The sequence below is a fragment of the Sorex fumeus genome, unplaced genomic scaffold, assembly GCF_029834395.1.
Source record: "Sorex fumeus unplaced genomic scaffold, SorFum_2.1 ptg000098l, whole genome shotgun sequence".
NCBI classification, from domain to species: Eukaryota; Metazoa; Chordata; class Mammalia; order Eulipotyphla; family Soricidae; genus Sorex; species Sorex fumeus.
Genome location: NW_026606155.1, coordinates 24,539,401 through 24,561,556, shown reverse-complemented (window position 1 = coordinate 24,561,556; position 22,156 = coordinate 24,539,401). Strand labels below are relative to the sequence as shown.

Here is a 22,156-nt window from a genome sequence, read left to right as displayed (position 1 = left end):
TTTTTAGTGAAAGTCTCTGGTAATAATCTCTTTCTTCCTCCTCCCTTTCATTGACTTCCTTCTCTCCCCCACCCCTCCCTTTGCTGTAATTGCCAAGTCCAAAGGTCACACTCTTAGTTCTGACAGAATATTTGTTCTGACATAGGGATCACAATGGCAGTGTCATTCCAGATGATGAAGGGTAGACCCACACTTCTAAGGCAAGGCCTTCTACTATTGAGTTACATCTCTTGGCCCCTTCTAGAAGTTTCACTTGTTGTCTGAGAAATGTGAAAAACTCCACTCAACTCCAGTTTCATCCCCAGCACTGCATGTGGCCCTCTGAGCCCTGCCAGGAAGTGTTCTTGAACACAAAGCCCCTTAGCCCAAATCCCAAAACAACAAAAGATTTGCAGTGATATTGTTATTATAAGAAGTGTTGGGCTGGAGTGATAGCACAGTTGAAGACATTTGCCTTGCACAAGGTGCTTTCCCTGGCATCCCAAATGGTCCCCCAAGCACTGCCAGGAGTAATTTCTGAGTGCAGAGCCAGGAGTAACCCCTGAGCATTGTTGGGTGTGACCCAAAAAGAAAAAAAAAGAAGTGTTACATATGGTATTTTCTTTTCTATTGTAATCCAATAGTTTCTGATTTCAAGAACTTTTAAATCACAGTGATTCACGTATGACATAGATTATTATTTAGCCATAAATTGTTTTATTTCCTAGGATGTGCACAGAACACAAAAATCAACCTGAATGGACTGTGTAAGATGAATTGAAGGAGAGAGACTGGAGCCAGAACAGAAAACCAACTGCTTTAGTAAGTATTAACGTTACTTAAGACATGACTTTTACCTTCAAAATAAAATTCTGGGGAGAGTTTTGTTGGATGTATTTGAAAGGACATTTGGTAGAATATCTGTGGAGGAAAAATGGAGTTTACTTGCATATTATAGACCTGCAGTAAAGTTCTGTTTAATGGTAACTAAATGAATTATATCTGCATGAAGAGGGTCTGTAAGGAGCAAAAACTCAATGATCCCATAAATACTTGTTGAATTCTACTACATGTTGGGAGTATTTTCTAGAGAAAAGGATCCGTGGTTGTGCTTCCCTGATTTCCGTGTGGTAGAGGCAGTTCTTTCCAATTATTCTCTTCCCCTGGGTATTTGTTCTTTTAGTCAAAGTTTACCTGTTTTTACTTCTTATACAAAGCAGTTGTAGTTGTTTGTCATATAAGGGTACTATATTAAATGTTCTTTGAATGAAATAGAAATGCCAGGTAATTCTGTCGTTTGGTTTCCAAGGAGATAGGATTTTGCATCATTTATTTTGTTAGGTGCTTTGTGAAGTTACAAACCTAAGAAAACCAATTTTAATAAATCTTGTTTAAGGTTTTCCTGAGCACACAGGTAAGGATTTCAAATCTTGGTTTTCTTCTGCCTTCACATACTTTCCAAGAAAATCTAAACCCTACATTTAGCAGCTGCTGGATTTTCCCACTAGATACCAGATCTCCAAGGAGTCATATACTCATTTTGGATCGTCATGTATTTGTTGATTGAAAGTCCTCATTGTTCATTCATTCTATACCAGTTAATCTTTTATAAAGTTTTTTTTTTAAGGATGACTCTTCAGGTTCAATAATTTATTATTGTGATTTGGGCATTTCACAGATTGTAGAAATGCAGATTTTGAAATGATTGAAATGTAGTTATTTTTAACTCTAAAACATTTTGGTAAGGACTACGTAGTGGTAAGCAGTTTTGGCTTTACTTTTACTTTGTTCTGGAATCAGTCACCATTTTAACCCAACTCTGAGAATATTTTTCTTGTAATTTTAGTAGTAGACAATTCTGAATTTAACCTTTTTGCTCTTACTTATAATTCCTGTAAAACTTAATTTTGCTTCAGATGATGGGAACCATTGTGGGAGATTTAGAAATGGTTATCATCTCTTCAGGGTATTCAGTTCAGTTCTGAATCTCATCATTTATGCATGTGGGAGTCTTAAGATACAGTGATATTATGTCACTGACTGTAGAGGAGGCACATATACTGAATAACTAAAAATGACACAGAATTAAGCTGGCAGATGTCTTTGCTGCCAAATATATAATATTCAGATAACCTAGTGTGAGATTTCAGGACTTTCTAAACATTTTTTTTTAATTAAAAAATTTGTTTTTGGGCCACATCTGGTGGTACTCAGGGGTTACTTCTAGATATGCCCTCAGAAATTATTCCTGATGGAGCTTGAGGGATGTTAGGAATCAAACCTGGATTGGGCGCCTGCAAGGCAAGCGCTTTACCCACTATACTCTTCTCTCCTGCAGAGTAAAATTTAAATTTGTTATTAGACAACAGCAAACTATGTTGACAGTGTGCTGTGAGAGTTATGTAAAATAAAATCTGGGTATTTCCTTCCACGTGAATTAGTGTCTTGTAAATTTGGTGTTATTTTTATCAAAGAATATTGAGAGATTTTCTGAAGTCCTTGCTTTGTGACTTTTAGTTTTTTTTTTTTTTTAATTTTTATTAGTGAAACACCATGAGGTACAGTTGTAGACTTACAAATTTTTATGCTTGGGTTTCAGTTATACAATGATCAAGTACCCATCCCTCCACCAGTGCCCATTCTCCACCACCACTAATCCCAGTATCCCTCCCACTCCCCATCCCCCCAATCCCACCCTGCCTCTGTGGCAGGGCATTCCCTTTTGTTCTCTCTCTCTCTCCTTTGGGGTGCTGTGGTTTGCAAAAGAGGAATTGGGAGCATGCATCTCCCATCCTGGGCTGATCCTCCCAACACCCCTTATTTGGTGCTCCCTTCTCTATTTGAGCTGTCTCTTCCCTTAGCGTGTGTGGCTGGCCTTCAAGCCATGGAGTAAACCTCCTGGTACTTATCTCAGCTATTCTTGGTGTTAGTCTCCTATTTTGATACTTTATGTTCCCCAGATGAATGAAGTCTTTCTATGTCTGTCCCTCTCTTTCTGACTCATTTTTGCTAAGCATGATACTTTCCATGTAGTACCATTTGTATGTAAATTTCATGACTTCATCTTTTCTAACAGCTACATAGTACTCCATTGTGTAGATGTCCCAAACTTTCTTTAACCAGTCATCTGTTCTCATGACTTTTAGTTTTTTAAAATTTTCTAATCATCATTATTTATCTGGGCTGGAGCGATAGCATAGAGGGTAGGGTGTTTGCCTTGCACGCAGCCGACCCAGGTTTGATTCCTCCATCCCTCTCGGAGAGCCTGGCAAGCTACCGAGAGTATCCCTCCTGCATGGCAGAGCCTGGCAAGCTCCCCGTGGTGTATTTGATATGCCAAAAACAGTAACAACAAGTTTCACAATGGAGACATTACTGGTGCCCACTCAAGCAAATGGATGAACACTGGCCGACAGTGCTACAGTGCATTATTTACCACGCACCTTCTAGATTATTGTTTACCTGAGTGGTTTATACCTTATGCCTTCTCCTCACCCACTCTCCCCTGTGTTTTCTTGGGGTTCTGGAACAGTTCAGGGCAGTAGGAGTAGACTGGAGTATTACTAGATTTGTTTGCTTAAAGTAGGTAAATTTCTAAGGGGATAATGAGTGATATTTTTTCAGAAAAGAGAGAGGTAAATCAAATAAGTTTGGGGGCTCCTTCCCTTTTTTCCTTTCTCACTCCTGGTAGTGCTGAACCTGGGTTGCCTGAGTGGAAAGAATCATCTTACTGTACAATTTCTCAGAATATACAGCAGTGAACAATTCTGAATGATATGGGAAGTCAAGGGAGTTTGTATTATATATAAGGCCTCTTGGCATCCCATTTCCCTCAGTGTTGTTGAATGCTGTGTATATATACAGAGGATACATATATGTATATATTGCATATATATGCATATATATATTTGTACATAACCATGTATATGTACAAATAAGGCAAATAAAGTATATAATGTGTATATACTCTTAGGCTACTATATACAGCATATTGTATAGTGTGTATATACTTTTAGGTCACACTTGGAGATGCTCAGGGCTTACTCCTGACTCTGCTCTGTGCTTAGGAAGTACTCCATGTGTGGTGCCAGGATCAAGCCTTGAAGCAGAGTTGACCACATGCAAGGCAAATGCTTTACTCCTCTACCATTTCTCCAGCCTTAAACGGATATATTTTTAAGAAACAAAATTATTGTGACTTGAAGGCCAGCCACACGTGCTAGGTGAAAAGGAAGCTCAGATAGAGAAGAGAGCACCAAATAAAGGGTGTTGTGAGGACCCTCCCAGGGTGGAGAAGCATGCTAAAAGTAGTCTATAGACCAAACATGATTGCCACTCAGTGCCTCTCTTGCAAAACACAGTACCCAAAAGAAGAGAGAGAGAACAAGGGGGAATGCCCTGCCACAGAAGCAGGGTGGGACGGGGGGATGGGAGGGTGGGGGGGATGCTGGGATCCGTGGTGGTGGAGGATGGGCACTGGTGGAGGGATGGGTACTTGATCATTGTATAACTGAAACCCAAGCACAAAAATTTATAAGTCTATAACTGTACCTCATGGTGTTTCACTAATAAAAAAATAAAAAAAATTAAAAAAAATTATTGTGTAGCGAATAGAATGGGGGTAAGGGCAAAATGGACAAAAGGGAGAGTTTAGGGGATTCCAGTGACATGATGATAGTAGCAGATGAATAACAACCAGACTCTGGACCTCCCTCCACTGAGGCTAACTGAAGAGTAGGTTGGTGCAGTGACAGAGTGGAGTCAAGGACAACACCAAAGGTTTTAACCTAATAATGAAGGTGCCATTTATTGAAATGGGGAAGACAGGAGGAGCAGGTTTGGGTGGGGAGTAATGAGCTTTTATTTGTACAGGTTAGGTATGAGATACCAGTTGACATGCAAATGGAAATGTCACATTGGCAGCTGGGCAGGTCTATCAAATATCTTTGGTTTGGTTTTATAAAAGCTTCTGGTTTTCTCATCTGTGAAATGACAACTTTATTTTCTTTTCTCAGAGTTCTTCAGATTTAAGTGAGAGAAAAATAAAATGAAAACTCCTACTAAAGTAATGGTGATGTGTTTATGGCAAGTTGTATGGTGACCGTTTTTATATTTTGTGATCTCCTTTGAACTTATTAACTAATTGTCCAGAGTGTAGCGTGGGAAGTTGACATTTGCTGTCCAGAGCCTGGTTTTCTCTCTGGATAGAAGAGAGAAACCTTTCTCTTTTATCCGTACTGGTGACTGGACCACTTGTGGGAGAACTTGATATCTCCGTTCCCTTTGGAGGAGAGTGTCAGAAGTCTTTGTTTCTTGTAGCGCCAGAAAAGAGAGTCTGGCTGCATGTATTGTACCAGATGTGCTCCGGAAGAGGCTTCAGGCCAAAGTGATCTCATTTAGGTGGTGGTTGGGGGAGAAATAGTGTAGTAGGGAAAATGTCTATTTTCTTTTTTTTTTCTCTTCTTTAATGTTGATACAGTTACTGGGAAAAACTCAAGCCTTTGTCTGCCCTTTTTTGAATTCTGTATTAGAAAATTTAGATCAATTGTAAGAAATAATGATAATGAAATCTATATAAATTAATTTCTTCTCTTTCTAGAGGGAGAGAGAAAGGGAAGAAAAGTGCCTGCCATTGATGGGGGGTCAGGGAGGGAAACTGGGAACATTGGTTTTTCTTATTTTAGGCTTTTTGTATCTTGGATAAATTTGATGAATAGCATCTAGTAGGTCATATTTATTAGAAAGATTGCCCTTTTTAATTTCTTGAATCAGAATATTATGTTACTAGCTTTTTGTTTCAGGTTTAGGCAGGTGATATATGTTAAATATATATTCAAGCTTCCTGAATCAACATTTAAGATTCAAGTAAAAATGTTGAAAATATTAGTCTTATATTTTAATCAGTGGTGTTTTGAATGCATTGAATGCTTTTCCATAGAGGAAGTAATCAATACTTTTTGTACTCAAAATGCAGTTATTTTCTCTCATTGATGCCTTTCCAATAGTTAGATGTTGCTTTAGGAAAAGCTTTAGTCAATGCTGTGGTGATGGTTCTTGGTTCTTTTTATCCACGAGGCAGTTTGAAAAGAAGCACAGCAGCTCTTTATTTGCTGCCTTCCTAGTTTTATTGTCAGCCCTAAAGATCTACTGGGCGCCTCTGTAGGTTATGTGATTTAGAAGGAGAAGGTAAAATTACCCTTAAAGGCCTGAGGGCCCCAGATATGCAGTGAATATTACTTTTGATAAATAACTGACAGAGGTGATTTGCTCCACCAAGTATTCCAGGCGTTCAGTGGCTTTGTTGATAGTGAGGATCAGGGGGAAAAGGATAGTGATTTTTATCAGTTGATATGTGGAAGCAGATATCACTGGATAGGTCTGGTGTCTTTCAAGCAAGAGGATATCTCTACGTGTATGCTCAATCGCTGTAATAGCTCCACCTGCTTAAATACTATTACCTACATAAGTCAGCATAATTTCTTGCTTTTTATTAAGCTGACTTATAATACATTCTTTCATTTAGTTTCTGAGAGATTGAACTATAGTCATTCAGTGTATTATGACTTAATGCAATTACTGGGAAAAACATAGTCTTTTGTCCTTTTTTAAAATATTAGAAATTTATTTAAATATTTCTACTTAAATATTAGAAAATCTAGATCAATTTTAAGAAATAATATAAAAGAATCTATATATTTAAATCTCAATAATTTCCATGCCTATTAAATTCCTAGGAGGAATTTGACTTACTTTGACTTTGTGAAGTTGATGACTTTATTTGAACCAGACTCTAATCATTTATATTGGTGAGATTGTCTGTAAGTTTCTGAAATCACAGGACCTCTCTCTGTACTCACAAGGTGGTTTATTTTTGTTTGTTTCTGGTAACATTTTAATTTAACCGGAATTCACTTACTATATAATTTTTTCACTAGAAGTTATAGGTCATTGTTTTTAAAACAGTTGTAGAGTTGTATAATCATGTCCATGAATAATTTAGAACATCTTCCTTAGTCCAGCAGGGAACTCCAATCCCATTTATAGTCACTCAGCATTTTCTTCTAACCTGACCTTCTTTCCTGTCCCCAGCCTTCAGCCCCTTCTTATCTGTTTGTGTTTATAGTCTATTTTGGATGTTTCATATGAATGGGATCATACAGTATGTTGTTTTTTCTAAGTGACTTACTCCATTTAGTTCTTATCAAAGTATATTTTATTTTTCAGTCATTTTATATTTGATGGTACTATTAACATTTTGCAGATTTAAAAACAGATTTTTCCTAGTCTGCTAACACAAACTCCACCCTATTCCAAGACCAAATTACTTTCTGGTTGTTGGAGAGAACTCTGACTCTTGTATAAACAAAAAAGTCAGTACTCATGTGTTTGCATATTTGTCTTGCCTGAGCATTCTCTGCTTTTCCCTTGAATTTTCCAGATACTTCTTAGAAGTCATTGCTGATTCTTCCCTTTTATTGTTGTTGGTCTGGTCCCCGAGCAAGCCTTGTTTTTTTTTTTCTTTTGAATTTTTTTTTCACCAACTTCCCCTCTTAGTTTTATTGCACCATCTCCGAAACATCTTTGACTTCTATATCTGAGTGTCTGTAGCGGTCTCCTTTGTAAGCACTCTGACTCTGACTAACCCAGTCTTCAGGTGGTCTTGTCTGATTATTCTCTGTAATGTACCACCTAGGTACTGTGCCCTACTACTCAGGGAATGACAGTGTATCCAGAACTCATGTCCAGCTCACATTCTCTTGCAGGCTTTCTGTTGGGCCTCTTCTTTTTTGTTTATTGATTTCTTTGGACTCTCCTCTAGGACTGCCTTTCTTCTTTCATATACTGGGCCTCTTCTCTTTGCTTCTGCCAGTTATTCTGACTACTTTCAACTTTTTTTTTTTTCAAAAAAACACTTTTGTTGATTGTGGTTCTGTGATTTTAAATACTGTTAGTGATAGTTTGGACTGGAGTGATAGCACAGCGGTAGGGCATTTGCCTTGCACGCAGCCAGCCCGGCCGAGCCGGGTTCGATTCCTCCACCCCTCTTGGAGAGCCCGGCAAGCTACCGAGAGTATTCCATATGCCAAACACAGTAACAACAAAGTCTCCAATGGAGACGTTACTGGGCCCGCTCGAGCAAATCGATGAACAACGGGAGGGCAGTTTTGTTGGGCAGTTTGTACTTTCAACACCACACCCATCACCTCTGTACACACCTCCCTTCCACAAGGACCCCAGTGCCCTTCTCTCTCAGTCCCTTCCCCCACAACTCAGTTTTGTGGATCACTTCTTCCGTTGTGTTGCCTTTGGCCCTCTGTTGATATCTTGCTGTGTATCTTTAAGTTCCACATCTGAAAGTATTTATTCTCATTCTTTCCTTCTGATTGACTTTACTCAGCATGACATCCTTTAGTAACATCCATTTTGTGGCAAATTGCATGATTTTGCTCTTACTTAGAGTTGTATATATCCCCCCACAGCTTCTTGATGCATTCATTTGTGGGTGGGCATTTGGGTTGTTTCTGTGTCTTGGCTATTGTACTAACTGCTGCTATTTAGTTCTCTCTCTCTCTCTTTCATAGAAGTCACATCCAGTAGTGCTCATTGAGTGATGAGGTCCCCAGTGGGTGGGGATGGTGGGGAAGGGCTTGTGGTACCAGGGGTTGAATTTAAGGCCCTGTACATGCTAAGCATGTATGCTGCTATTTTTAATGCAAAAAGTATGTGAGGAGGACTAAATTGCTCACTGGCAGGTTACTCTTTCCGATCTATTTCCCTAAATATCTTGGATCTTAGCATTATCTAAAATCTCCTTTATCCCCTTGTTATTTCAGACAATACCAAACTCTGAAATCTAGTTTTATCATCGTTTACCTTTCTTTTCCTTCCAGACCCACCTTGTCTTTTTGAAGTCATTCTAGGCACTATAACTCACCTTGATTCTTGCCTTCCCTGAAACACCATTGCTCTGTGCTATAAAGAGCTTAAAATTTAATAGTCAGTGCATAACTCAGTAAGGATGTTTAAAAAGACTCAAAGAGGACTTCATTCCTTTTCACAAGAGTTGAAAGTCCAGAGATACTTTTGTCTTCTTAGCCCCACAGGATAGCTTACTAGTTGTGGAGTAAAGTCATTTATTTGGATAGACACCAGGAAGGACTTTGCTGGATCATTCTGTGTGGGGACATTATAAAAGTCCTTCAGACAATCCTGGGAGCTTAATGAGATTAATGGTTGGTCTCCACCTTGGAAAGTTTTAGGTAGAGTGAACTGTGAAGCCATGCTTGGGCAAATTTTAAGTTAGATAACTTTAAAAAAAAAGTTTTTATTTTTGTTCTTGGACCATACCTGGCAATACTCAGGGCTTATTCCTGGCTCTGAGCTCAGGGATCACTCCTGGTGGGCTTGGAGGAGCACATGGGGAGCTGGGGAAAGGACCTGTGTTGGCTGTGTGTAAAAGTCAAGCACCTTCCTGCTGTACCATTTTACCAGTCCCTAGATAACATTTTAATCCCAAATTCTTCTGGTGTCATATGTTTACTATTTTTGTTAAGTGTTTCATTATAAAGATGTGGATTTTATCTCGGTACTAAATGGGTGGAATGCAGACAGACAGGTGAAACCAAGTGATTTATCCTCCATAGATGCAGATTTTCAGAGGATAGGGACTATTTCTTATTTTGTCCCTTTTTCCCAAAGGAAAGGGCACCCTGGCATTCATTCTTGAGTGATACACCAATTAGCCTGTGTTGACTGACTTACTCCATTTAAAGGTTGTTACTGACTTTCAATCTAATTGCTTTCAAATTACTTAGTTTCTTGGCTAAAAAAGAGCCACTCATTCTCAATTGCTTTGTGACTATTTTGCTTTGACTAAAGGTTCAGCCTTTTGATTTTGTTGCTTCCTGGTAATAAATACTGCCTACCATTTATTGAGTACCCAGTGTACTTTGTGCTTCTTGTCATATAATTTCTGATATAATAAGCCTACAGATAGACATTAGGACTCTGAGTGGAAGTGAAGATACTGAGTTCCTGTTACAGAATTTCTTCTTATATTAGTAGATATTGTACTAACAACTGATATGAGAAACGGTCCAGTGCAGTCGTCTGTTGGGACTAGAGTAGTTCCCAGTCATGCTTTGGCGTAGAATATGTTTCATTGTTGGGAATGCCAAAAAACCTGTCTACATATAATAGGGTAGGTCTAACCATTACCCTGTTAATTAGACTTATAATTTGTTTTAAATACTATGCCACACTAATGATAGAAGCTCTCTACTCATTTCTTCAATGAAAGGCTGGTCTTTCTGGTAGTGTTTCTAAGTATGGTATATCCTTTATTGTTGTCTATGCTGTTTCACAGAATCAGGGACTGTTTTTTCTATCTTCATGTGACCCATTTGGGTAGTTTTCTGTAACTCTTATGGGGCTTTTATTTGTCAAAGTTACCTCCCCAGTTTTCAATATTAAGTAATAATAAATATTTTTCACTAACTACCACTGATCCTTTAGTTCTACGTGATGATGTTATGCTCTCTCAGTTTGTCCTTTGTGTTTGGGCCACACCTGTCAGTGCTCAGGGCTTACTCCTGGTTCTCCACTTAGGGATCATTCCTGCTGGGGCTCAGGGTATCATTTGGTGTACTGGGCATTGAACTTGGGTCAGCCACATGCAAGACAAACTGTGTAATATCTCTCCAACCCTCATTTTGTCATTTTAAGATAGAAATTACCAGGTTTAACAGATGACAGGACTGGAGCTTAGGAAAATTGAAGAAGTCGCTTGCTCTCATCTCAGCATTTTTCCAGGGGATTCAGACACTTTTTTGTTTTTTGCTTTCTTTTTTTTTTTTTGGTCACACCCGGTGATGCTCAGGGGTTACTCCTGGATCTGCACTCAGGAATCACTCCTGGCGGTGCTCGGGAGACCATATGGGATGCTGGGAATTGAACCCGGGTCAGCAGCATGCAAGGCAAACACCCTACCTGCTGTGCTGTCGCTCCAGCTCCGGATTCAGACATGTTTTACAGGAGTTATTTTTCATTTATACCACTTTAATTTTTCTCAGCTCTTTTTTTTTTCTAGCTTCCTTAAGGAGAGTTAAGTGCTAGATGAATGAACTTTTAGAAGTTTAGGAAAAGGCAAATATCTCAGACTCCTAGAGAGAATTCACGATTGAGATACTGAGTTTTGTCCACTCCATCTAGAGGAGAGAGGGTTGTCAGTGAATCCTCTCTCTCTCCAACTCTTACTGAGCCTTGGGAAACAATCTCACACCTGTTAGAGAAGTTCAAGGCCTGGGATTGTGAGTGTTTCTAGTTCAAAGAACAAGTTGGAATGTAAATATTTATACTTGTGGTGACATAAATACAAATCTTCACAGAATTTGTAATAATCACAGAATATTTTCTCTAGTAAGAATATATTCATATTACTTTCCAGCTAAGGCAAGACAGAAAATTGAGGCATGTATTTTTTTGGGGTAATGTGGTTGCTTTCTCATCTAGCCACATGGGTTCTGCTGTGAAGTTGTCACCCTGTCACTGACTTCCGCCTGCTGCCCTAAAATTAACACACTGCTATCAAGTTAGCATCTGCTTTGTTCTGGAATGAATGCCGTTTAAGAGTCTGGAAGCAAATTAAAAATATATAGATTTTTAAAGCAAGTTTAATAGAGTTGAAGTTAATTAAAAATGCAAAACAGAGGCTGGAAGGATAATACAGTGGTCACGACACTTGCCTTGCACAATACCGACCTGGATTCAATCCCCGGTGTCCCATATGGTCTCCCAAGCATCACCAGTAGTAATTCCTGATTGCAGAGCTAGGAGTAGCCCCTGAGTTCTGCCGATGTGACCCCCAAAACAAAAAACAAACAGCCCCACCCTCCAAAAGAAAACAAAACCCCATCTTCCCTAAGTTTGTGTGTGCATGCGCGCGCGCGCGCACACACACACACACACACACACTTTTGGTGATCAAGTATACTCTAGGAAGCACATTTGATCCAACAGACAGAATTGAAATTGCTTATGAAGGTTCACTAAGCTAACTCTAGATCACAGTGAAAAGAGAGAGAGGTTTGCAATTTTAACTTTTTCTTTCAAGGGGTTTGTAATTTTATTGAATTCAGTAAGCCCTTCTTGAAACCTTAATGTTCTGGTCAGATCAAATATTTGAGACTTCTCACTCACGTTAAATCAATCCTCAAGATTTTCTACTGTGGTTTATTATATAAGGATTTTTTTTTTTGCTGGTGGAATAACATGGTTGGGGTAGCTTTACCTTAGTCTCATGTTTGTTTTAGTATTTAGGCTTATTTAATCTTGAGAATAAAGATGAATTTTGAACTGTATTGTTAAGAGCAAGGCCTTCTCAGTGGGGTGGAGAACCTCTCCTGCTATTTGGTCAACTCAGTTCCCATGCAGTCATTTATAGAAAGATGCACAGTCCCTTATGTCTTTCTTCATCCTGTTTTTGATTTACCAATATAGCAGTGAATCACCTTCAGCAATTCACCTTGTCTTCGGGTTACGGACTTTTCTCATTTAATGGCTCTAATTGTTTGAAAGCTCCTTTTAAATAATGGTGTACAATTTCAATGATCCAGATTCATTAAGGACATGTCACATCTCACCTTGGTCCACCTACCATCAGAAAACAGAATCCCATTTCTAATATTGCCCAGGTATTCTTTATTCATTTAGCAACTACCCAGTGAGCTGTTTTTTACCAAACACCTGCTATGGATATGATGCTGTGCTGAGTGTCTACTAACAATTTTGTGGTCCTGGTTTCAGTGGGCTTTTTGCTCCTTGGGTATCTTGGAAAGGATGGAGGAAAGAAAATACGGTGTTGTCCTCATTGTAGCTATCTTTCTAGCCTCTGGCTATGTTTTTTAATTAAAAATTTTTTTAATGAAATCACCATGAGATACAAAGTTGTTCATGATTGAATTTCAGTTATATAATGTTCTAACACTCATTTCTTCACCAGTGCATATTTTCTGCCACCAATGTCCCCAGTTTCCGCTCCTGCCCGCACCCCCCCCCCCTTTTCCCCAGCCTCTGTGTGTCTGTGTCTGTCTCTCCTCTCTCTTTTTCTCTCCCCCCTCTCTCTCATTTTTCTTTAAGGTACTGTGATTTGCAATACTATCACTGAAAGGTTATCACATATATTGCTTCACCTACTTTCAGCACTCAGTTTCGGTCCAGAGTGATCCTTTCCAGCTATCATTATCATAGCGGTCTTTTCTCTGTCCTATCTATACTCTCCCTACCCCTCTGTGGCAGGCTTCCTAACATAGACCACTCCTCCTGGCCCTCTTTCTACCCTCTTTGGGTATTATTCACATACTATTTTTTTTAATATTCTGCAAATGAATGCAGTCATTCTATATTTGTTGCTCTCCTTCTGACTCATTTCACTTAGCATGGTACTCAACTGTGTCCACCCATAAGCAAATTTCATGACTTCATTTTTCCTAACAGTTATCTAGTATTCCATTGTATAGATGTACCATAGTTTCTTTATCCACTCATCTGTTTTTGAGCTCTTGGATTGATTCTGGCTATTGTAGTCTCTGAACCTATTTCTAAATCTAGTCTTCAATGAGGGAAAAGTCTTCCTCAAATATTCACTATAAAAATCAAACCAAAAAAATGGCGGCTGGAGCAACAGTACAGCAGGGAGGGCGTTTACCTTGCATGCGGCCAACTCGGATTTGATTCCCAGCACCCCATATGGTCCTCCGAGCACCGCCAGGGGTAATTCCTGAGTGCAGAGCCAGGAGTGACTCTTGTGCATCACCAGGTATGACCCAAAAAAGAAAAAAAATTAAACTAAAAAAATGGGCCCTGCTTTTTATTTATTTTTTTAGAGGGGATCACAGTCAGTGATGCTTAGGGGTTCCTCTGGGTTTTGCATTCGGAAATCATGTGTCAGTCCTTGTGGGACCATTTTGATCCCTCTGACCAGAGAATTGAACCCTGGTCAGCTGTATGCAAGGCAAACACCCTATTGTGCTGTACTATCACTCTGACCCCTTTATTTAATTTTTAAATAAATTAATTTTAACTTTATGCCTTGCCACAGAGGCAGGGTAGGATGGGGGAGATGGGGGGTGGAAGGGATACTGGGACCCGTGGTGGTGGAAAATGGGCACTGGTGGAGGGATGGGTATTTGATCATTTTATAATTGAAATCTAAGCACAAAAATTTGTAAGTCTACAACTGTACCTCATGGTGTTTCACTAATAAAAATTTAAAAAAAAGATAGATTAAGAAAAAGAAAAAAAAAAACCTTTAAACAAAAATTTCATTTAATTGATTTAATAAAATTTATATTAATCTTAATTTATTTATTACTAATTTATTATTTAGTTGTTTTAGTAGCACTGTAGCACTGTTCTCCTGTTGTTTGTTGATTTGCTTGAGCGGGCACCAGTAATGTCTCACAACAAATTGTGAGACTTGTTCCTGTTTTAGGCATATCAAATATGTCACGGGTAGTTTGCCAGGCTTTGCCATGTGGGCGAGATACTCTCGGTAGCTTGCTGGGCTCTCCGAGAGGGGCGGAGGAATTGAACTTGGATCGGCCATGTTGACCTCGTGCAAGGCAAACGCCCTACCCACTGTGCTATCGCTGTTTCATCAGATGAAATTTAATTTTAACACCTTTAATTTAAAAATGAAGTTTTAAAATTAAATTAAAAAATAAAGTTTTAGAATAAAGTACTCTGTTTTAGAAAGGGAGTAATAATAATTCTTACCTTACAGGGTTAGTGCCAAGGAAAACTGAGGCAGTGTATATAACTTCTTTCTCTCAGTTCCAGATGCAGTAAATGGGAGCTCTTGCTGCAAGGCGGCAGGCGCAGTGGCTGGCTTGTAAGAGGTGACTGGTAGATGTCACTTCCCAAACTTCTTTCTTACATGCCTCTGAACTGTTCAGTTTTTCTAGTCTCTTTGTCTTGGATTTTAAAGGATCCTGACAAATATATTTCATTTGGGGTATAGTCGTGGGTTCTTCGATTTGAAAGTTTCATCTCCATGACATAGGAAAAGCCCACCCCATTGGTAGTAGCCTTGAAACATCGTCCTGAACAGTGTCCTTCTGGTGTCAGATGGGGAAGGCAAAGACTTCAAATGGGAGAGAAGCTTGTGGGCAGAGGAAGATCATCTGAGTATTTTTCTGGTTTCATTCCCTGTCTGTCAGCCTCAGAAAGGTATGGGTGGAATTTGTAACGGTGAGCAGAGATTAGATGGGGGGGGGGTGTCTTGTGGGAGATACTTGGTTGTTCTTGCATTTTCATGCTTTGTCTTTTAGTTACTCAGTGGGATGTTAGTTGAAGCTTTCCTGTGTGCAGGGTTGCGACTCCTGTGTCAGTGTTGTGAATCAGAGGAGCATTTGTACTCCTAGAATAAGCAGAGTTGATGAGTAACAGAAAATCATAATTTATTTTTTTGAGTAGCAGGTAGGGTGAATGATGATAGGGGAGTTTTGTCAAATATTTAAAAAAAATTCTTTTCTCTATATTACTTCTTTCTTTAGAAAGCCAGGATGGTATCTTTTGCAACTTTGTATTCTTGGGGCCTAATTTAAAATCATTTTTTAAAAATAAATATGTATAAAATTCAAAGCTGGCATCAGAATATGTAGCTTGTAAATGGTACATTTAGACTATCTCTTCATTTGTGGAAATCTCAGTCCTATAAATGGAGACATCTGATAAATCCCTGGCTTATTGGAAATTCTATTTTTGGAAAGCAGAATATGAAAATTTGGATAAAGCGTTTTATGCTGAAAACTTGGGAGTACAGTAGCTGTTTTGTTCTAGTATATTTTTATGATGGAAAAGAGTCTTTAGGTGTAGAATTTTTTTTAATAAAGAGATTTCACAGTGCTCAGAGAAAAATATCATACCTCCAAGGTCAGCAGAAAGAAGTATGGTTTGATCTAGATGGGTGGGAAACTCAAAGAGACAAAAGTGATTATGTGATTCCAAATTACACTGAAAAGCAGAAATAGGGCCTGCTTCTGAAGAAGGCAGCATAGCTGTTTAAGGCCATGGCAGTTGAAGCCATTTTTTCTTAAAAACAAAAAATTATTGATTTATAATTTACATACTGTATTATTGACCCATATAAACTGTGCAGCTCAGTGGCTTTTAGTATTTTCGTGGCTATATGCAGCCGTCACCGCAGGCAATTTTAGAACATTTTTATCACCTTAAAAAAGAAACCCTTGACCTTTAGCTGTCACACCCTTTTTCATTCTCTCTAGATCTAAGCAACCAGTTGATCTGCTTTTTGTCTCTATAGATTTATTTGGACATTTCATATCAATGAAATCATATTCGTGATCTTTTGTGACTGAGGTTTCTTTTATCTTGCATGCTTTAAAAGTTCATCCAGGTTGTAGCATATATAAGTACTTAGTTTTGCCGAGTAATATTGCAGCAGTAAATGTGGATGCTTGAAATTTTATCATAATGGATATTTGGCTTATTTTTATCACTTGGCTTTTAAAAGTAATGCTGCTATTCATATGTAAGTGTTTGTGTGCAACATGTGTTTTCATTTTCTCTTGGATATAAACACACACAAGGTATGTATATATATGTGAATATATAGTATATATACACACATATATGTATATATATATATACACACACACACACACACACACATATACAGGTACACTCCACAGACACACATCTATGAGTGGAGTTGCTGTTTTACTGAGTAACTCTGTATTTAACCTTTTGAGAAATTGCCAAATTGTTGCTAATATCACTTTTTGGCAGTGTATGAGGGTTCCAGTCCTTCATCTTTGCCAGTGCTTGTTGTTGTACTAGGTGAATTTTTTTTTTTTTTAGCTCTCTGCACAGGTGTGCAGTGGGATCTTATTGTGGATTTGCATTTGTTAATGACTAGTAATATTGAGCATTTTCTTGTGTGTGTTTATTTGTATGTCTTCCTTGGAGGAATGCCTGTTCAGATCCTCTGCCCATTTAAAAATTGAATTCTTGGGGTGCCAGAGCAATAGTATCATGGCTAGGACACTAGCCTTACAGGGGGCAAGCCATAACTCATGAAACTACCAGAAAGTGAATATACACATGTAACCACTGTGCAAGGTCAAGAGAGAGAACATTACTTGACTCTCCCCCCAGAAGCCATTGTGCATCTTTGCATTCCTTTGCCCTGCTCCCGCCCCCCCACCCACAATACTTATTTATTGAATCATTGTGTAACCATGAGATACAGTTACAAAGCCTTCATGGTTGGGTTTCAGTCATACAATGTTCCAGCACCCATCCCTCCACTAATGTACGCTTCTCACCACCAAAACCCCCCTAATTCCTCCTTCAACCTTCCTCCCCCCCAATTTGGCTCTGTGGCGGGCTCTCTCTCTCTCTCTCTCTCTCTCTCTCTCTCTCTCTCTCTCTCTGTGTCTCTATTTCTCCTTTTGGGCATTATTGTTTGTAATACCCTGGCCATCATTATCGTTTGTAATACCCTGGCGTTCAAACCAGGGTAGATCATGTGGAAGGCAATTGATTTAACTCTTTTGTAGTGCCTTTCCAGACCCAAATATATAGTCATTAATACATCCACTTTTAGTCCCTTATTTTTGGTTACACTCAGTGATGCTCATGGCTCACTCCTGGCTCTGTAATCAGGAGGCATTGAGCACTTTTGGCAGTGCTCTAGGGACCATCTGTGATGCAGGGCATAAAACCCGGGTTGGTCACATGCAAGGCAGATGCCCTATCCACTGTACTACCTCTCCAGCTTCTCCATTTCACTCTTGATGGGCACTTGAGTTTCAAATTTCAATCTCTGGTTATATGTCCTTTCTGGTATGTATCTTAAGGTGGAAAGACATGCGTTTTTATTTTTCTTCATTTTTTTTTGGGGGGGGGAAGGGCATATCCAATTGTGCCTAAGGGGTTATTCCTGCTCTGTGCTCAGAAATCACTCCTGGCAGACCTGGCGGTTGCATGTGGCCAACCTGGGTTAGCCGCATGCAAGGTAAAACACCTTTCCCACTTTACTGAGGCTCTGACCCAAGACATGCATTTTTTTTATTGGATGTGTATCAAAATATGCACTTGTGTTTTCATTATATATACTTAATGTTCAGCTTTAATGAAGTATAAATAGATTTGTTTCTACCTATGTAACAAGATGAGGAATAAAAAACACTGTGTAAATTTAACAAGAGGGAGTTAAGAGTTCTCCATTCCTTTTTTCTATTATTTCCCTAGCAAAGAAAGTGGTTTTCAAATAAATGACAGTAGATAAAAAGATGAGACTAAAAATGGGAGCTCTTTTTTTGAGCTTTTTTTGAGCCATAGCCAGCAGTGTTCATTGATTATTCCTGGCACTGCACTCAGGCATGACTCCTGGAGGGCTTGGGGGACCATATAGAATGCCTGGGATCAAACCCAGACAGGCTCTGTGCAAGGCAAGTGCCATACCTTCCATACTAGCATTCTGGTCCCAAGAAGGGGAGTTCTTATTTAGTTATAATTGGTAAAGATTTTCAGGCCTAAATAATTTGTTTCACAGAACACTGAATACTCAGCAGTTACTTTTGAGGATCTCATTAAGGTAACTTTAAGAAATGAGAAGGCAAGAGAAGTTCCTGAAATCTGGATGTGAATCAGTGTGTTTTGTTTTCTAAAGAAAGGACTGTTGATTAAGTTTCATGTGCTTTCTGGCAGAATTGGTTTCAGTGTAGATTTGAGCACATGATTTGATGACATTGACCCAAGATGGTTTCTATCATTCCAAAACCAATTATTTGGCTTCTTGTTCCCATCTTTAGGTTCCCAGTACTCCTGTTGAAGGGTTATGGAGGTGAATGTCCAGTTCCAATTCAGGAGATCAGTTTGTAGCATGTATTCTTAGTGCATTTCCTTGTGGTTAGTTTTTGAAAGGCTCAAGTATAGGAGGAGCAGAACATTAAGATAAATCCAGAATGTATTCAGAGTACTTGCAAAGCTGGTTATGAAGTACCTTTGTGGAAAGAGAAGAGGAAGTCTTTGTAGAGGTGATATCTCTAAGTTTTGAAGAGACAGAAGGAAAGTGGGTATGGTGGGGATATCAGAAGCCTAGACCTGCTTGCTCGAGTATTTCTGCTGCACAGGATATATATTTTAAAAAAGCTCTCTAGAACTGGGGAAATGTTGCCATCAATGGGCCTCATAATGAAGACTTTGCAGCTGATCATGCTGAGGGGTTGGCATTTTATTGATAGTGGGAAGGTCACTGTAAAGATCTTAAAAATCTAGGGGACTGAATTACCAGGTTAGCATTTTGAAAGTTTATTAAGAATGTCAAAGATAGGTAGAAAATACTCCCTCCACCCATGCCAAATCCCTTATTTAGAATCAAAAACTAAAGATCCCCATTGTATAATTTTTTTAAAAAATTAATTTTATGTGATGGAGGGCTGAGCTGGAGCAATAGCACAGTGGGTAGAGCGTTTACCTTGCACGCCGCCGACCCGGGTTCGATTCCTCCGCCCCTCTCCCAGAGCCCAGCAAGCTACTGAGAGTATCCCACCTGCAGGACAGAGCCTGGCAAGCTCCCTATGGCGTATTTGATATGCCAAAAACAGTAACAAGTCTCGAAATGGAGATGTTACTGGTGCCTGCTTGAGCAAAATCAATGAATGATGGGAGGACAGTGCTACAGTGCAGTGCTATGTGAAGGAAAAATTAAATAGAACTGTGTATCTTTTCTCATTTAATTCATTTAATTCATTCATTTCTAATTTATTTCATGATCCTAATTTAGTATAGGTTGACAGGCTAGAAGTGTGAAGAAATAGTTTAATGAACCTTGGTCTTCATTTATAAAACTCAATGCTATAGAATTCAGTTTTTTTTTTTTACAATCTTTTTTTTATTGAATCATAGTGAGGTACATAGTTACAAGGTTGTCCATGATTGGATTTCGGTTATATAATGTTCCAGCATCTCTCCCTTCACTAGTGTATATTTCCCACCACCAATACCCCTAGTTTCCCTTCCATCTCCCCCTTTCCTTCCCCCCATCCCTCCCCACCTGTCCTTCAAGAAGTCAGTCTTCTGTTGTACCAACACTGGTCAGAACCTGAACTGGAAGTTTGGAACATCTAGATGATAATCAGGAAGATGAGAAGTCTTGAAACCACATTGGGAAACCTTCAACCAGAATAGCAACTGGCTTTCTCTAAGCATACCAGAACTGCAAGAATTTATGGCTTGAATCCACAAACATAATTAAGTTGGGCAAGGCTATATAATTAGTAAATTAATTAAATCAGCATTTATTGAGTGCTTGTTATCTGCCAGGTGTTGTAAGCACTGGAGACCAGGTAAAATATACAAAATACCTGTGCTCTTGGAACTTAAGAGTTTAGTGGATAGAGACAGGCAGTAAACATGATACATTTTAAAGCTAGATCTAGTTGTGAAGTAGTATGTTACATGTTACCAAGTGCTAGAGCGAAGAAATATAGTAGGAAGAAGAATGTGAAGTGTTGAGTGGTAGTGGAAATTTTAGGTAAAAGGGGGCAGGACAAAGAAATTCTTATTAGAAAGGTGATTTTGATTAATGAATGAATAAATTCTTGGATCATACTCAGTGGTGCTCAGGGCATGATTACTCCTGGCTCTGTGCTATGCCTGTACTACTGTTGGTTGTGCTCAGGGGACTGTGTGTCCAGTATTTGAACTGGGGTTGGCCACATGTAAGGCATGTGTCTTACCTTCTTATACCATCTCTTTGGCCCTCTAAAGGTGATTTTAAAACGAAAAGCAAATAAAAATAAACTTGTGGACTCAGACTGTAGAGTTGGGGTTATCTGAGGGGGAGAGGAACCAAAGGATGGAGGGGGAACAGTGGACTGTCCTGGGGGGATATTGGTTCTTTAGTGGTGGTTGTGTTATGCTGTGGAAGAAATGTGCTCCTTAAACATCTGTATAAACAAATGTTATCTTAAAAACAGACACCTTTGTGGGGCTGGAGCAATAGCACAGAGGGTAGGGCGTTTGTCTTGCATGCGGCCCACCTGGGTTCAATTCCCAGCATCCCATATGGTCCCCTGAGCACCTCCAGGGGTAATTCCTGAGCGCAGAGCCAAGGAGTAACCCCTGTGCATCGCTGGGTGTGACCCAAAAAGCAAAAAAAAAACAAACACCACAAACACCAGACACCTTTGTATGTTTAAGCAGGACAAAATGTACAGAAAAGTGGAAAGACAAGTACACAGTGTGATGTAGTTAAAAAAACTAAAAAAAAAATTTAATTTACTGTAGAAGAAAGCCGTAACTATTTTGATACTATTCTCGTATTAGCATCGATTGGATAACAAAGCTGCAATATTAAAATCAATAGATACAGATAGTTTATGTGAACATTGTTCTATCTGATCGCAGAGGTAAGTCCTTGTCTAAGAGTTTATTAAGCTGTTTGTTGCTTAGAAGGTATTGCGCAGCTGTGTATGTGGCCTCACGGTCCAGAGACTTCAGATCTATGGTCAGTGAGATGAAGTTTTACAAAGAAAATAGACATTTATAATCAGTACTCAGTTTAAAGAACCAGAAAAGTAATAGCCTGTAGGAAGACCCAGCTACCCTCCTTCATTTACCCCTTGCATGCTTGATCATAACTTAAGGACTTTTTCTCTTTCTCTCTCTTTCTTTCTTTCTTTCTTTCTTTCTTTCTTTCTTTCTTTCTTTCTTCCTTCCTTCCTTCCTTCCTTCCTTCCTTCCTTCCCTCCCTCTCTTTCTTTTGCTCTTTATATCTTTCTTTCTCTCTTTCTTTATATCTTTCTCTCTTTCTTTCTTTCTTTCTTTCTTTCTTTCTTTCTTTCACCAGTTTATGAGCTTTATATCAGTGTGATCATACATAATGTAGTATTCTTTTATTTCCTGACTTTTTTCATTCCACATTGTGTTGGTGAAATTCATCCATGTTGTTGCAAGATTATGCAGTTACTCTCTTTAGCTGCAGTGTGTCTTCCATGTGTCACACTTGATTTTCCACCAGATTATTGTCTGTGGCTGGTCTGTCGTGGCAGCCATTCCTGTATGGGCATACCTTCTATGAAGACTTCTGGGAGATGCAGTGAGTGAAATGATGCGTTATGGAGTAGGTATCTTTTCACTGAAGTCG

At 39.0% G+C, this 22,156-nt stretch overlaps 1 protein-coding gene across 1 annotated transcript in view; it reads left to right on the top strand.

Annotated features, from left to right (window-relative positions):
• The window catches only part of SIPA1L1 (signal induced proliferation associated 1 like 1), a 358,911-nt gene that overhangs the window by 11,007 nt on the left and 325,748 nt on the right, over positions 1-22,156 (top strand). Inside the window, exon 2 of the mRNA XM_056134390.1 lies at positions 708-801. The gene's annotated coding sequence lies outside the window, so the exon portion shown is untranslated. The remainder of the gene's footprint in view (positions 1-707; positions 802-22,156) is intronic.